Source organism: Strix uralensis, chromosome 2 (assembly GCF_047716275.1).
Source record: "Strix uralensis isolate ZFMK-TIS-50842 chromosome 2, bStrUra1, whole genome shotgun sequence".
Lineage (NCBI taxonomy): Eukaryota > Metazoa > Chordata > Aves > Strigiformes > Strigidae > Strix > Strix uralensis.
This window is the reverse complement of record NC_133973.1, coordinates 34,305,639-34,321,054: the sequence shown is the minus strand read 5'-3', so window position 1 is coordinate 34,321,054 and position 15,416 is coordinate 34,305,639. Positions and strand designations below refer to the sequence as shown.

General features: G+C 41.4%; 1 long non-coding RNA gene across 1 annotated transcript; it reads right to left on the bottom strand.

The window, feature by feature from the left end:
- Positions 1-1,432: 1,432 nt before the first annotated feature.
- LOC141940118 (uncharacterized) lies at positions 1,433-14,063 on the bottom strand. The gene is made up of 4 exons (XR_012627886.1): positions 13,915-14,063; positions 12,298-12,388; positions 10,700-10,763; positions 1,433-1,489 (listed from the first exon to the last, which is right to left on the bottom strand). It is a non-coding gene; the product is annotated as an uncharacterized LOC141940118 (long non-coding RNA).
- Positions 14,064-15,416: the final 1,353 nt, after the last annotated feature.

Sequence of the window (15,416 nt, the reverse complement as noted above, 5' to 3'; positions counted from 1 at the left end):
AAGACATCAAAGTAAGCAAGCAGGATACAGCTGGATACTCCTACTTTCTCCTGAATATGAGCCGTGCCTGTGGCTCTCCCGCACAATTCATTCTATTGACGTTGTTCAGTTCTCATCCTATAAAGCATTCATTTAACTCAGAGGGGAAGAAGAAGTCAATTAAAAGCAAAAAAAGTGCAACAATGAATTTTCAACATATTGTCCCAAACAGAAAGCTGGACCAGGTGCAGACTCATGATTAAGATCAATTGATGGGAAGACATCCAAAACATTCAGCTGAACTGATTGCAGACGCCTGGCTTTGAAGGCTGTATACAATGAAGCAACTCATTAATAGCTGGACTTTCACCTTCCTGGCAATAGATGAGTCATGATTTGAGATCAGTGCCTTGGATTTTAAGAATGGAAGAGAAGATCGGGATCGTTTACCCTGCAGTACACAGGCTGTACAATTTTCTTTCAGCATTAAGACTGCATGAGGCTAATACCTCTATCTACCTAGTGCTTTAGCAGCTTCTGCATGATTGGGCCAGGAGGGAACTACTGACCCAGTTTATAGCTAAGCACGTCAACCTCAGCAACAGCAATTTGCTAAGACCTGGGTATTTGTTACTTTTCTTATGTTTCTCACTTTCTTCATCTGCAGCCAAGCTCTCCAGTTCATAAATGATGTTCCATTAGAGCAATCTGATCCCTTGTTTACAGGATAGTCCACGTCTCCACGTTATGGCTAAAGCCCCAGATCAGCAAAATTATTAACCTTTTGAGAAATGCTCTCAAAAGCACAAGTAGTCTCACTCTTTTTCAGCGTGTCACTTGGTGTCACACTCAGAGCATCAACAAATAAAGAGTTCGCTACAGTATGAGGTAGTTTGAGCCTGTAGGGGAGCAGCCACAAGGACGTTTTGGCTCCTATTTTCAAAGCAGAGGGAAGCAATGGTTTCATTGCCTGATAAGCCAGGGCAAGAGAACCACCTGGCTGCAAACCTGGGCTTCCTGAAGAGCTTCACACTGTGTCAGATGGGGAAAGCAATGAGTGCACATGGTATCAGGCTTTTGAGGGAAATACTTGTCAAAACAAGAATTCTGGTGCATGCTGATATGCCTGACACGTGAGATGTGCAAGAGGGCTTTGTTGGGAACACCAGAGTAGTGTGAAAAGAGCCTGAAACTGAGAGCTGTGGAATGTTTCTATAGCCTACCTGCCAGCAAGTACCAGCCTACCCTCAGAACAGAACTGGTTTTGAATATGTGTCAGCACACTGATTGGACAGAAATGGTTGATAAATCTTATTAAGGCCAATTAAGGGGAAAAAAAAAAAATAGGACCAAACAGTTCTAGGTCCTACCTCCCCCTAGGAAAGCAAGAAGCATCCAGAGAAGCTTCCAAATAATACATTTAATTTTCACATACCTCTTCCACCCCCTCAGTGTGGGTGCACTGGAATGATTTCGCTAGCTTCAAATATTTCACTTGCAAGAAAGATCCCTGTAAAGGAAAGAAAGTGTCCAGGTGACAGTTCCAGATATTCACAGCTTCATATCTTGTCCTTCAAAAAGCTTTGGGGAGAGAAAATGCAGACCAGCCTCACAAGCTGTATCTTCTTTCCTGAGGTATTCCTTTGGCCCTTTTTCTCAATACTAGGTTTGGAAGGCATCTCTACCCCCTTGGGAGAGAAATTAAAACCATAGGCTTTCCTAGAATAACCACATTTATACAAGCTTCCCTTCCCTAGAGGAGAAGGAGAGGGACTCAAAACCTCGAAGATTGTTTTAGAACTTTTATGGTGCTTAGCCAGAAATTTCAAAAAGAGTTCATGTGGCCATAAATCAGCTGAACTGGTCAATGTGTAGAGACAACTAACCAAAAGACTCACCCAATGCTAGATGATTCACATTTCTGAGAAAGCCATGAAACAAAAGATTTCGACCTAAAAAGCAATGGGTTCCTTAACTTTTCTTAGAGTCATAACACACTGCATGAACTTTCATGATTACAAGGACCAACATAACTGAATTAATGAAGAAGGAGATTCAGACATTCCTTTCAGTGCTGGCAAAATGATGAGTACACACCAGGTGACCAAAACCTCAACATCCTACACAGCCATAAAATTGTGGCATAAATATTCTCACAAACACTTCTGTCCTGCTGAAACACAACAACTAGCATCTTTTTGTCTGGTATATCTCCTACTCACATCGATTTTTATGTCAGGAGACTGTACATTTGTCTCCTTTGAAATTGAGTTCCTTTTCTCATGTATACAGAGGCCATTTTTCCGGAGGAACTAATGATTCTGCCTAAAACTTACATTTTAAATGCAGTTGACTTTTAGAGTGAGCAAAGCCCTTCTGAAAAATCAGTAGTCTTGAACATATTCGCTCAAGATTAATACACAATGAGGTTTTTTGGAATAGAGAAGGTATCTTATCCCATATGGTTTTAGGAATAAATATAAATTCCAGCAGCAAGTAGTAGGGACATTCAAACTCTTTGAAGATTCCTATATTCTGACTGGATTCTTCACTGTTTGTAGATATGCTGTGAATTGGGAAGAGAGGCCTCTCACACCATATTCCAAATGTTTTTTGCTGCCCTTAGCTGATACAAAAGAGGCAGGAGAGACAAGGATAGTCCTTTGTGTTATCCTTGACTCTTCTGTCCTGGGTTAGAGTACCTAGTGCTTTATTTGAAACTCTTTTTGATGAAAATACCCTTATGCTCGCATCTTCATTGAGCGGGGTGGCAGACTCAAGTTTCCAGACAATGTTTAGAAATAGATCACTTATAATGCCAGTGGCCTAAAGACTACAACAGCTTTTATTGCAGTGTTAACTAGGAAGTATGGGTGTTGGTAAATGTCCTGGGCAGTTCTCCCTTAAGGAAGTGACTGCACTACCTAAATCAACAAAGATGCTGTCCTCAAAGCATCCACAACAGGATTTATCATGGCCACAGTGACTGCTAAGATCTGGAGAGCTCACAGGTAAGTGGAAACCCATAACATATAGATACACTCCTCTTGTCCCCACAGCTCAACATCACATCTCAGTGGTGTAACTCACAAAGTCCTGTGACTGGAGATGTTCATGGAGTTTGCAAGGCACCTTCTGTTCTGTGGCCGCATTGCAGAGTAAATTGTGTTAACAAAGGATGCCCACTAAACAGGGCACAGTTCACACCCACACCATATGACACATGACCATAAGGTGTGTGAATGTCACTCAGGGATAATGGCTGGAGAATTACATCATTCTGAGGTGCTCCTTCTCCTAGTAGATCCACACGTGGATTGTCCTGGTTCAGGGCAACTGAAATGTCTTCAAAGATGATATTATTGGTGCTTCATGGGTTCTATCCATCCTACAAGACAACCAGCTGAAGACCCCAGCCTGTGAAAGCTGCATCCTCCATTGGGTCATCAAAGCCCATGTGAGGCAACATTCCAAACACAACACTTTATTTTTGGCTTTTGGGTTGTATCACTACATATCACCTTGGTTTATGGACAGATAAACTGATTAATTCATAGACTGACTGAAAGAAGACTGACCAGCTACGGGCTTCATGCAGTGGTAATGCAGGACTTTGTGAGATAGATAACCTGAATGCCTCTACTTGGCTTAAACATCCTGTTCAACCTCTGGTTACTATGCTTAGGGAGACAGCAATGTACATGTATAGGTGAAGCAGCAAGGATTTTTGCAAAGCCATGCAGCAAAAGCTGGAGCTTCACAGATCAGCTTCAGCAGAGCTATGTTGATTTATAGGAGATGGCCCACATGTATCTGATGCAATCTACTGTCCAGGAAAAGAGATCATATGAGGTGGTTGCTCAAGATAGCAGAGCACTGGGAGTCATTGACCCAACAGGGCCCTTGCAGTTTAATATTCAAAAATTCCTTGAAGCTTCACATAGGACCTGGGGCAAAACACTTAAACTTTGCAAAGAAGGTTCATGCTTAGGTGGTTGCTGTAACAGATAGACACTTTGGAGCACTTTTAAATGTTGCCCTCCACCGTGAAGCTAACCAGTTTATAAGGATCAACAAGTCAGGGCAAGCATCTCCCTCTCCATGAACAATGCGGTTAGGTCTGCATTACAAGGTTTCACCAGTGCTTTTTAACTACTGGGTGCTTTTCTAAATTGAAGACCAGGCACACTGGTCAGCAAAATGAAAAGACAGAGCCCCAGGCAGTATTCAGTTCATAACTACCTGCCAATTTGTTTTGCAATTGCACTGTTATTTAAAAATGTCAGTGTTGAATTAAAAAAAGTTTCAGCTGGGTATGGAACTTGGCAGCTCCACAGCAGATCTGCCAGGGTGCTCTATCTGCCAGCCCATAAAACGTTTTGCGATCAAGCGTGCCAACCTAAATTAACTGGATTTGAGGTCAAGCAGCATTCACAGATGAATGCTCTGCAGACACTCTGAGAAGGACTGGCAGCAATACCCCCTTTACCTGTAAAGCATATTGGAAATAAATAAACAAACAAACAAACAAACAAAAAAGGAAAAATCCACTCACTGTTCTCGTGCTCTTTTTTATGAGATTGAGCAATATTTATCTGAAAGCTGTAAAACCACAAGTACTTGGCATCTGCCCTCTTTGATCGCAGCACAGTTTAATGTAAGGCAGGGGCATCATTTAGCTGCTTTTAGCAAAGTTAAAATTGGCCCTTTGAATCATTACGTTTTTCTTTAAAACCCGTCTGTACATGGATGTGCTGAGCCACTATTTTATATATAAATAAATAAAAAGAATATATATATATACACACACATCCTCATGTTTTCTTCCTTACCTCATCAACATTGAGGAGAGTCAATTGAAATCAGTAGACCAACCACTGGCAAAAATGACTGAAAAGTTGTCAGCTTATGACATGACCACAGATACAGCCTTTAGTTTCCTTCTGCCTTAGCTTGCAAACACATCTGCTTGCCATCCAGCTCACATACAGGTACTGAAGCCCGATTAACACATTTTAAATAGATTGAGATCATCAAATAGACAGAGTTTGTAAAATGCAGAGAATTACCATTATTTTACCAGGCCAAATCCTGACATCATTGCTGTTTTCCTCTGAGAGAAGAAAATTACCTTCACTTCAGCAGTGGTTTTGCCTGACTAAAAGGGGAACAAAAACAGACTGAGAGAGGACTTCATAATCTGTCCAGAGATGATTTATTCTTAGGACAGACAACTCATACTAATGAATTTCACTGCAAAATAGCTTGGCTTCAGATTGATCTATCTGCCACTTCAGTAGGTCACCTATAGCAAGTTGGCCAGTCCGCACAGCTATAAAAGGTGAGGTGGCCTGTTCCTTTGTGCAGAGGAAGGACTATGTTAATGCACTGGTCCAAGGGACAGATGATCACACGACTTGCAGCTGCTTGGTGCTACTCTTCTTAAAAATTGTCCTAGGCCATGGATGATTTCAGGGGTCAAGAGGTCTTCCCACCTGGGTCTTCACTGACTCTTTCCAGCTTCCAGCAGGACAAAGGGCATGACCAAAGTGCATTTGTATTTCAGCTAGCACCAGGTCCAGGATGGTTCTATTCTCAAGAAAGTAATTTCACCCAAGAAATTACCTACATCAGTGAACACCATTTCATCTAAGTAGGTTGCTTTGTCAGCAGCGCTAGGGTTTTAATGAAAATGTTTCCATTTAAAGACAAATGCTCCATACCCTGATGGTTGTGGTACTGCATTTGACATGTGGAGTCCTAAATTCAAGTCATCCAGATTGAAACACAGTAAAGGTTTGGAATGAAAAATGTCAAGTCTGCTTTGGGCAAGGCAGGAACTTGAAACCAAATTTCCTATGTGCCAAGCCAGTAACTCAACCATTGGGCTTTGGATCACACAGGTCTTGTCCATGGGCCAATCAACCCTGAAAGTAACCGTGGGAGGAATCTTCCAGTCCAGTTCTAATCACTGCAATGGGAAGCAAACTGACTTGATTTCATGATAACTGACTCTACAACTTCGGTTCTTTAAGAGCTGACCCAATGCAAGATTCATCAGTTGAAGGTCTGCGTCAGTTAAGTGCTTTCTCCTCTCCCATTCTGACAGACATGGGGAGTATTAGGGGGTATTCTTTTCTTACAACATATTCACTGCATGACTTCCATTAGATTAGCTTGGACTACTCAAGCGGAACCAAGGGTTTTTTAGTTTTGTTGTTGGGTGTCCAACTCATTGAATTTCAATAATATAAGAACTATTTCAATGTATTGGAAATTTACCGTTTTTCAACTATTCAATAAACACTGGAATAATTCCAGTAGTATTGGAACACCTAGTATTGGAAAATTACAGCTACTAGAACTGGCAAAATATGACTTCTTATAGAGATAGATCTATGGTTTCCATATTTGTGTTTTCTAGCAGAAAGTAGATCCTGCACAGCATGAACAGAAAATCATCACTGTGTCTGGATGACTCATGTTTAAAAATGCTTCCATCCTAAGTCCCTTCGTCCTTCTGGCTGAATTAGTCAGAGTGACGCACACATTTATCACCTCCACCTGCATTGCAACAGTCCAGTGCATCTAATCTTGGAATAGGAGAGATCAGGAAAGTCACTCAGCTGATCTCTTGCATGAGATTTCCAGGTACCAATAATTTTAGAGAAGCCAACAATTCCACTGCAGACAGATCAGATCTTGAGAATAAGAGTCAAACCACTTTGCAAATACTTCTTTTTTTCACAGTTTATCACTGCATGCGTTTGTTTACACACATGCTCCTCTAAGGGCTGAACTTTAAAAGCATGAGATACCCACATTCATGCATAGTTAGTGGCAACTGAGCATATTTAACACCACTGAAATTCTCAATATGTGTCTTATTGACAATGGCCTAAAATAAGTACAAGAAATATAAGCAAAAGAATAAAAAGCTTAGCTTATTGCAAGCAATATCAATTTTTCATAGTAAACCCTGCTGATAAGAGCAAACATTTATCTCTTATGAGAGATTTTGCATAGCAGGCTAAGCAGAAATATTCCTTTGCCATCTAAGAATGAACAGTATTAGGTGAGATAGTATAGTGCTTGTCATCCTCTGTGCTATGTTAGAGTGGGAAAGATGGACAGATACTTTGTGCATAAGGGAGTGTCACTACTCAGTTATTTCCCGCTTATCTGCCAGACCAGCAGTTAGCTGGCTAGTGAAATGTTAATGCTGCTTCACCTAATCCCTTTTAGTGGAAGAAGATGAAGCATCCCAACAGCCCTCCATATGGGCGGTTTGACTCAGTCCACTTAGATATGAGGCACCTCCTGGAGCCCACTTGGTCCTTGCTTGCCACAAGCTCCCTGTACAATGGGTAGGACGCGGGGAAGTGGACAGTGCTGTAAGCAGTACATTAATGCATCATTTCTTCTGTTGATTTTGCAAGGTGGCTCACCAGAGACTCCCAATCCTGCCTACAATCTTATGAAATCTCTACAGCAGGGTAGTCACCCAATAACACTTTTGAGGTGAAAATGAAGTCCTTGGAGCTTCAAACTTCCCTGAGACATGAGAGAGGGAGTTAACCTCTTGCTGAAACAACCTGACCCTCTTCTATTTAAACCTTTCCTCCCCTTGAGTCCCAGATTTGCTGTTGGGCTGGACAGGCTACAAAGGGCTGATGAAGCCCAGGGAGAGGATTCCCTCCTAGCAACTTCTGTGTGGCTGTGGGGCAACAGCTTGAGAAATGGGACATAGGTATCATGGCCATCATGGCCATCTGGACATGTCATGATTTCCATGACACCCTAGCCCAGAGTTACCTCCAGGCTTTTGAAAACATCTGTCCTTCTTGTAAGGTTGTGAACAGGCCTTCTCATTGCTGAAAGGTTCATAAACTGCCTAGGTTTTTCTTACACACAACAGGGTTATTCTAGCCATTCCCAATGGTCTCTCCAATCCTGTAATACTAGTCATGTTCTCAAAGACAGCAGCAGAAGTCCTTAGAACCACGTGATAGTCTCATACAGCTCTAAGGCTGGGTTGGCCAATATGGTTCCGTGTCCAAATTAACAGACAGTACAGTAGTATTGTTTTTCCTCTGATAGCTGACTGTCTTGATTTCAAAGGTCAGTTGTCTCCCCACAACCTCTGTCACATGTAGGCCCATATATCTCATTGCCACCATGAGAAGATATCCACTGACATGTCTGAAATATCAGCAGGCAACATGCATGAACAATCAAAAAAAATTACAGCTGTCTCCTACATGAGACAACTATGGTCAGAGGCAACTTCCCTGCCACCCACCTACTCCTGGTTATCCTGCCTGTCCTTTTCATCCTGTTTCACCGTGCATGTCCCTTTTGTCACCCCCTGTTCCTACTTCTCTCTCAGTCCTTTGCAGAGAACACTAGAAAAATCCCTGTTGGGGCTGGAGAATTGCACAGGGCTTACTGGCAGAGTCAGACTAGAAAGAATCAGCTGCAATGGAAAGAAACAATAAGTCCATTAGCAAAGTCTGGAATACCCTAAATGTCACAATAAGATTTAAGGCTACCCCAAAGCTTGCAGTGTACCTGGTCTGTTTTTACAATGAGCAGATCTGAACGTCAAAAGAAAAATTGCACTAGAAGTTGAAAGAGTGGCCTGTAGCCAAGTAACAAACACAGACACTTAACACTTCTCTGTTAACAGCAAGGACAGCAATACTATAAAACTGTTATTGCTAGCTCAGTGGGTTTACAGTACAGAGAAAGATGTTGCTTTTCTGTCAGAAAATAGCTGTTGAACAAAGGAGGAAGACGGAATGATGTATGGATTTTCCTGAGTCCACAGCATGGCTGTAAGGCACTAAGATGGAGTGGCACTGCACAGGGTCCAGGCTGTGCTAGGACATCCACCGTGCTCCCTCAGAGACCACCACCCCTCATGGGCAAGGAGCAGGGGAGAGCAAACACAACAGCGCTGCACTGCAGGGGAGGCAAGGAAGGCAGCCAGTGGTCTGAGTGGGAAGGAAACCAAGGGAAGTCAGCTGTCTGGGACACAGGAGAAACAGAAGAGACTGAGGATGCCAACATAGACGAGGTGCTGGTGAAGAGGAGAGGGAGTGGGAGGAAGGAAGGCTCAGTCCAGCAACAGATCTCCGCAGCTGGCCAAGAAATGAATCCCAGCCATATGAGAACCGCATGGGGTCAAGGAACAGGAACAAGGGAAAAGTGTGGTCTCAAAAATACCCACGGGGACATGAACAGGAACATCTACCATGATGTAAACTAGGGTGTGCATTTCCAGCCAGTCAGCTGCTCTCTGATTAGGGCTTGCACACACGCTGAGCTTTTCCTACAGCCAGCACAGGTTAGCTGTCCCCATCTCCACTCAAAGGCAGGGAAAGCACGCCGGCTTATCACAGGGTAAGAAAGTGCACATGGGCAGTGCTTGAGGGATTGTTCCATATGCTAAGTAATGAATTTGTCTGTGTTTCTGTATCTTGGGTTGTTACCTGTAAAAGCTTTTGTCAAAAGGGTATAGCAACCTGGAGAAAAGAGACTGACTCTGAACTCTGGATCAGTCAAACGGGTTTAAAAACATTAAAAAAAAAAAACCACAACAAAAAAAAACAACAAACAAACAAAAAACAAAACAAAACAAAACAAAACAAAACAGAAAAACAACAACAGAACAGAAAAAAAATTTTGCAGTTTTCAGCAGCTTTTAGAGTCCTGGAAACATAACAGGAAATTTGAGGAAGAAGAAGGAAGATTATAAACCTTTGAAAGTATAAATCAAGGCAAATAGTAGATGAATACCAAGCCAGAGTAGGATTCATGTCAAGAAAGTAAGCTACAATTTCATTATTTGATTTTACTATAATCTGAGTTGATTTTAGTAGGAAGATGACCTCTCTATAATATTTGTCATATCTTTTCAATGTTCCAATTAGCTGCTGCTGCCAGTGTCTAACCAAGGTGGCTAAATGTATAAGTCATCTCTTGACCAATTATTTGAAAATCTTTTGTATAAGAACTGTATGTGCAGAGACCTGGTAACTAAATTAAAAAAGGTCTAGAATACTTCTAACCATTTTATTGTGCTTCCAGGTTAACAATAGTTTTTAAAAAAAAAGAGAAAGAAAGAATGAAAAGGAGGTGGAATTAAAAACTAACGTTAGTCCAAACCCTTAGAGAGCAACATGTAACAACTTGAGACAAGTAAAGCATGCAGTGTTTGGCACTGAGCAGTGTGCTGCAAAACAAGACACATACACTTGAACGCATTTCCAGATCTCCTAGCAAGCAAAAATACCCACTGCCCAGAGAGGGTCAGCTGAAAGGATCCCAGGCTGTAAAGCTCATTTCCTAGGGAAAGCTGTTAGTCAACACCAGCTCTTTGAAAATGCAAGAGGTAACCCTGGGAGGAGACCCCACTTTCAACAGTATGGCAGGAATGATACCTAAATGCTCACAGACAATGCTAGAGGCAAAACAGCAGAAAGCAAGTCCCCTTTCAGAAGTTACATGTGTATACTTCTGTGATGAATGTTTTCAGGTCCTGGAGTAGAGTAATACCCTTTCACTTACTTATAGTTTTAATATTTCCTGCTGTTGTTTTTGACCCCTGCTAGCTGTGATTCAACTCTGTGGCTCATAGGCACTGTGAGTGTGTTCACAGCTTTTTCACCAAAGTGAGCACCTCACCCAGACTCCAAAAATGCAAGCTACCACTCACCTGGGTCCAATAAGGAACAGCAGCCTTTCCTAGCCCCAGGATTCAGCCAGTCTGATTTACGGTCCTGACAACAACACAAAGAAGTGAATACAAGCCTAACTTAGAGGTAAATCCCACATATTTCTGAGGCCTGACACGTGGTTTCATACTTTCTGTAAGAAATAATGATAGTATCCTTGGGTTCCATGTCAGAAAAATGAAACATTTGGGTCATTAGCAAATAATATAACAAGTTATGTGGTAGGAAGAGACATCTTAATTGTGGATGCAAAACCACTGCTGGGAAGTTGTGGGGAACAAAACTTATGCTACTACATGACTGCACTGCTTCTTGCGTGAAATTTACAGATGTGGAAAACACATTCCTTGGACTACAAGAAACTCTTAGTACTGGGCTCCTTTCTCAAAAAGAAACTTGAGAAGATGCAGAAATTTGCCATCTTGTTTAACATGGCTAATATAGTCACTAGACATGATTTCAAGTCAAGAGATATTTCAAAGACTCTTCAGCTGCCATGCCAGAATGAGCTTAATGTTGGGCCAAACTCCATGAGCATAGATGGAGACACCTTATTGAAGGAGCTTGCTACATTGCCTCCAAGGAAATTGCCTTAGAAATTAAATATCAAGACAGCCATTAGCTTTTGGTGATGGTCCCACTGACAATTACATAGCCAAACAACACACCCCAGATTTATCCAGGAGGAGCATTTTTTTGCCCACATTGTTGGCATTGCAGGTTTGAAATCTATGGCAATGAGGGGTATTGGTACAGGAATATGAAGATCTACAGCCTACCAGAACAATTCTGAACATTTGAAGCCAGCTCCTGGGAGATTTACATGTCTCCTTTCTGAGATATTTGCTAGCCTCTCCCATCACATCCTCCTAGGGACACATGGGGCACACAGCCTCTAAGAAATCTCTTGAGCTACCACCACTGCCAGAGAAATTCATCTGGCTCACAACGTACCCAGGTGCTGACTCCAAGAAGCTCTCAGGAGAAAGAGGGAAGCCAACACAGGCCTCTGCCATGAGAATACTTCTTGCAGTCTGCTCCAGCAGAAGCAGACTGAAGGCAGCTATTTCAGGCAGCCACATGCTCATAGCTTCCTACTTTCCTAGACGCTGCTCAGGACACATGGACTTGCCTGTATGCACGGGCTGAATAGTGCATGAGCTACCCAAGAACTGTCCATGAGTATTAAGAATTGTTCTGGTTATCGCAAGCTACAGCTTATTGAGTAGTTTAAGGCTATTGTGGCCTGCCAGGCTGAAAAGGTTGGACGCCACTGATAGAGCTAAAAGACCACCAATCAAAAGGAGCAAGTGTGAAGCTCTGTGGGCTGGCAGCAAAGCTAAGTTGTCCTCTTGATGTTCATGCCAAGTCTGGGCAAACTGGCATCTCCCATTGTGCAGCTGACTGAGGAGTCACAGTCCGGAGCTCCTTCCTCTGCACCTCAAAATGGGTTATAGCTTCAAAACATGAGTTTAAGAGAAAAAGACAGCAGCATCTTTACTCTAAAGGGCTCCATCATGGGATCCCAAGCTTGTAGCTCTAAATTAAGGCACTGAAGGACACAGTGAAACAACTCTACCTGTATGTGTCAGAGATAGTTGCTCAGAGTCCAGCTTAGGTCTCAGTTGTAGTCGCCTGGAGATGTTCTTCAGGCAGGTGACACAAGCAGCCTATGGCATCATATCAGACAAAAACAAAGGCAAAATTAAAGAGAGATAGTAGAGACAAAGGGTGTATCTATCTGTCCTACAGATCACAAGTAGCTGTAGCGGTGTCTGAATAACCCTAAACAACCAGGCTTTGGGCCTGGCAGAACAAAGCTCAGCCAGAGCTAACTGCACTTATTTGGCAGATTTACCATAGATTTACCATCACCCTGTGGCTCACAACTAGGACAACTATGTTCTCCTTCAGTGCCCTCCATTTCAAGCTTTCAGATAGCCTTGAACAAGCTGTCAAAAACAAGATCCCCTCACTACACTGTTGAAGCTAGTGAAGTCAGGAGCAAACAGAAAAACGGACAACTTGAGTGAGGTAGAGCTGAGGGGATAAGTCTGTGTTCATAAACCCTCCAAAAAGGTGCTGACCCCTTTCTAACATTCACATCTAACTAGAAACATTAAGAAAATTCATTTATATGCTCACCAGACAGTAAAAGCTATTGTGAAAGAATGTGAGAGGGATTATGCGAGATATGAATACATTTTCTTGGCTGTATGGTGTTCATGCTAGTGTATCAAAGATATTACTCAATGAATTTGCCATGACAATGATTCTTCCTTATTGTGAGGGACTGGGAGAACTACAGTGCTAGAGGAAAGCAAAACACCGATTTTCAGTAAAAGGGGAGGTTGTATTATTATACTGGGCTGTTTAATCTTGTCTCCTCCTAAATGTACACATTGTGCTTTGCACAATGGACCCTGATCATGGTGGGGCTTTTAGATGCTTTGATAATAATAATAACAAAAATGAGTAGCAATTAACATGAAATTCAATGGTCCCAGAAATTACCCCCTCATAAATCTGACTACTGTATCTAGTAGTAATGGAACAAATATTAAGAAAAATAAATTACTGAACATCTGGAAAATAACAGACAATTAAGCAATAAGCAGCACAATAAATCTGGTGAGAAAAGATATGGCTGCCTTTTTGGACACAATTTAAAAAATGACTGCTGTATACTCATAGCAATACATGCATTACAGCTACATTAGCCTCTCAGTAAAGCATCTGCTTCAGTGCCAAATAAAATCTTTTATTTTTTCAAAAAGAAAAGGGTTAAATTAACTTGTTTTGGCAATAAATAATATGAAGATCAGAACTACTAAAGGATAGGAAATAAAAATACTAGCTAGCATCATTTAAAATACAGTGCTAGCGATACCCGAGAAAGAGGTCAGTGTCAGACCACGTGCTTTTTTATAGAGTATTTCATTCTGTGCCATTTAGATCTTTCCTTCACTCTCTTTGTATTACCATATGAGATTTCCCAGAAATACATTGCTCTGTGTTGATATTTTCATTGTCTGGACCTGAGGTTCAAGAGGGAGGAAGGGAATGAGTAGCTATTTATTCTCTCACCCTATAAATTCAAATAGCTTCTGAATATTTGCATAATACTTCACACTTTTTAATCATGACCTGGAAGGAGAAATTCACAAATGAGGAATTCGAGCTGGTATTACCTTACCTCCCACTTATATTGCCTTCCTCAAATTACCAGCAATAAATCCATCCAGAGCTAGCCCATAGCACAGCAAAACACTTGAGCATATGTTCAACTATTACACAGCCAGTAGTCACTGAACTGAAGTAACTGCAGTTACTCTTGGAGGCCTTTTTATTTCGTTGGGCTGCATTAGCTTCTGAGAACTCTTCCCTCTATGCAAAGATGCAAAAGAAGGTCCTAAGACATCTACGAGCTGCAAGAGCAAGAAAATTCTGCTGTGGATTTTGCAAGTAACCACCAAGAGGAATTAGCACAAGTTCCTACTAATTGGAGAATTTTAAAACAGGTGAGACAAAATTCTAGTAATTGCATTGTAAAGAACAACCCATCCTCACACAGACCTGGAATGGGCATCCTCAAAGATCTGGACAGTGTGTGAGCAGGGCAGAGCTATCCCTTACAATGTGGACTTGAGGAACAAAACTTTCCACAGAAGGCTGCACCAAACCCCAGTGTCATCTCTCCCTGAAGGGAAAATGTAGTATGTGAATCCCACTGATAAAAACTTTTTTTAAAAAAATAATCTGTGCGTGTCTCTCTTCCCTCTATTTATTAATAATTTGATTTATGGGAGTTTCTAAAAATAAAGAAAGTATGAAAACATATGACTGACCAGTGTCCAATGGCTTTCTTCCTCATGTGGAAACTTGAAAGCATTGCTTTAATTATTCTGTATTATGTGAAATTCATATGACTATTGGCACTAACATAAACAGTTCTCAGCTGGGATAGTTACTTGGTTTTTGCTAAACTAAGATGGGTAAACTGGTGAAAAACAAAAATGGAAGGTCATTTGGTAGCGACATAGAAAATAAAATATATTCTCTGTAAACTTAAAGAGATAATGTCCGGATAGCAAGGTATGTTAAGCTGCTTTGTCAGTTGACTGAAATAAAGGGGATTTTTTTCTTATTTCCTTATGATATGCAGTGCCTCCTCCTCTGGGGCTCCAAGCAAGAATGGCAGAATATTCATGGCACTTCAGTTAACTAGCAGGTCATAATAAAATTCTCATATCGCTTCAAATCAATCTGATTGTAGTACACCAAAAATACTGAGGATGGAAAACATTGTGGGCCAAGTGAGATGTTTAATTTGATCAAAAGGGAAACAACTCCATTTTCTTTTAAATAAAATTCAGGCACACTCTGAACTGTTTGTTGCTATGAATTTCAAAACCAGGAATGTTTCACTTTAGGACAGTCGAAGTGAAATGTTCCTTTTTTTCTTTTTTTTTTTTTTTTTTCCTATTTGGGGTTTGTTTGTGGTTTTCGCTAAAGAAATTGGGTGAATTTGACATGACACTTCATGAAGGATGTGGGAATGCTGAAGAGAAGTAAAAAGAGGGCCTGAGAATGATCCAGTGTTTGGCAAATAGGTCTTGCAATGACAGGCTTCAGGATCTCATGCTATCCAGCTCATAGGAAGAGAAAATTGATAGGCGATAGAAAATAACCCAGTCT